Source organism: Petromyzon marinus, unplaced genomic scaffold (genome assembly GCF_048934315.1).
Source record: "Petromyzon marinus isolate PM22_M1 ecotype Great Lakes invasive population unplaced genomic scaffold, UKy_Petmar_22M1.pri1.0 PM_G_Scaffold_348, whole genome shotgun sequence".
Classification (NCBI taxonomy): Eukaryota; Metazoa; Chordata; class Hyperoartia; order Petromyzontiformes; family Petromyzontidae; genus Petromyzon; species Petromyzon marinus.
This window is the reverse complement of record NW_027422926.1, coordinates 17501-20000: the sequence shown is the minus strand read 5'-3', so window position 1 is coordinate 20000 and position 2500 is coordinate 17501.

The following is a 2500-nucleotide window of genomic DNA, read 5'->3' as shown; positions in this document are numbered from 1 at the left end:
TGCGAACCGCATGAAACTTCCAGAGGCATTTGCAGCAGAAATGCATGTGCAGTCAAAAAATTGAATATTTTTCACGGATAGACCCCGTGAAACGCTAGAAATTGGCGGGGATGTGTCTCTTGTGGCTCACGGGGCTGTTAGGGTGGCACAGAAATCCCTCGGAATGGGAAAAAACGGGTCATTTTCGTGTCGCCACATTGCATGCGAACCGCATGAAACTTCCAGAGGCATTTGCAGCAGGAATGCATGTGCACTCAAAAAATGTGATATTTTTCACGGAGAGACCCCGTGAAACGCTAGAAGTGGGCGGGGATGTCTCTCTTGTGGCTCACGGGGCTGTTAGGGTGGCACAGAAATCCCTCGGAATGGGAAAACGGGTCATTTTCGTGTCGCCACATTGCATACGAACCGCATGAAACTTCCAGAGGCATTTGCAGCAGGAATGCATGTGCACTCAAAAAAGTGAATATTTCTCACGGATAGACCCCGTGATACGCTAGAAATTGGCGGGGATGTCTCTCTTGTGGCTCACGGGGCTGTTAGGGTGGCACAGAAATCCCTCGGAATGGGAAAACGGGTCATTTTCGTGTCGCCACATTGCATGCGAACCGCATGCAACTTCCAGAGGCATTTGCAGCAGAAATGCATGTGCAGTCAAAAAAAAATTGATATTTTTCACGGATAGACCCCGTGAAACGCTAGAAATTGGCGGGGATGTGTCTCTTGTGGCTCACGGGGCTGTTCGGGTCGCACAGAAATCCCTGGGAATGGGAAAACGGGTCATTTTCGTGTTGCCACATTGCGTACGAACCGCATGAAACTTCCAGAGGCATTTGCAGCAGGAATGCATGTGCACTCAAAAACTTCTATATGTTTCACGGATAGACCCCGTGAAACGCTAGAAATTGGCGGGGATGTGTCTCTTGTGGCTCACGGGGCTGTTAGGGTGGCACAGAACTCCCTCGGAATGGGAAAAGGGGTCATTTTCGTGTTGCCACATTGCATAGGAACGCCATGAAACTTCCAGAGGCATTTGCAGCAGAAAGGCACGTGCACTCAAAAATTTTAATATTTTTCACGCATAGACCCCGTCAAACGCTAGAAGTTGGCGGGGATGTCTCTCTTGTGGCTCACGGGGCTGTTAGGGTCGCACAGAAATGCCTCGGAATGGGAAAACGGGTCATTTTTGTGTGGCCACATTGCATAGGAACGGCATGAAACTTCCAGAGGCATTTGCAGCAGGAATGCATGTGCACTCAAAAACGTCTATATTTTTCACGGATAGACCCCGTGAAACGCTATAAATTGGCGGGGATGTCTCTCTTGTGGCTCACGGGCGCTGTTAGTTAGGGTCGCACAGAAATCCCTCGGAATGGGAAAAGGGGTCATTTTCGTGTTGCCACATTGCGTACGAACGGCATGAAACTTCCAGAGGCATCTGCAGCAGAAATGCATGTGCACTCAAAAACGTCTATATTTTTCACGGATAGACCCCGTGAAACGCTAGAAATTGGCGGGGATGTGTCTCTTGTGGCTCACGGGGCTGTTAGGGTCGCACAGAAATCCCTCGGAATGGGAAAACGGGTCATTTTCGTGTTGCCACAATTGGCATACGAACGGCATGAAACTTCCAGAGGCATTTGCAGCAGAAATGCATGTGCACTCAAAAACGTGAATATTTTTTCACGGATAGACCCCGTCAAACGCTCGAATTTGGCGGGGATGTTTCTCTTGTGGGTCACGGGGCTGTTCGGCTCGCACAGAACTCCCTTGGTCCACCTGATTCGTGCATACAGGCAGCAACTAAAACTCTGTAAACCTGCTGTGAGGACATCTAAACAGTGGACCAGTGAGGCTGTGGAAGATTTGCGGGCGTGCTTAGACTGTACTGACTGGGATATGTTCACGACTGCTACCAATAGTCTGGATGAACTCACAGAGGCTGTGTACATCAGCTTCTGTGAGGACTGCTGTATCCCAACACGTACCAGGGTGAACTTTAACAACAACAAGCCCTGGTTCTCAGCAAAGCTCAAAAGGTTGAGGTTGGAGAAGGAGGAAGCGTTTAGGAGTGGGGATAGAGACAGATTCAAGGAGTCGAAGAACAGGTTTAGCAAAGCGGTGAGAGAGGCTAAACGACTGTACTCAGAGACACTAAAACACCAGTTCTCTACTAACGACGCTGCTTCTGTCTGCCAAAGGGCTCAGGCACATCACCAACTACAAACCCAGAGCGCCCCACACCACTAACGACTCCCGCCTAGCCAACGACCTGAACGAGTTCTACCGTAGATTTGAAAGACAATTGGACTGTCCTGAACCACCCCTTCCCACCCAAGAGGCCCCATCCCCCACCCATACTACAGAAACGACTCTCTCCTTTCAGGAGGGAGAAGTTAATGGGCTTTTCAAGAGGCAGAATCCACGCAAAGCAGCCGGGCCGGACTCTGTCTCTCCAGCCACCCTCAGGCACTGCGCTGGCCAGCTGTCTCCGGTGTTC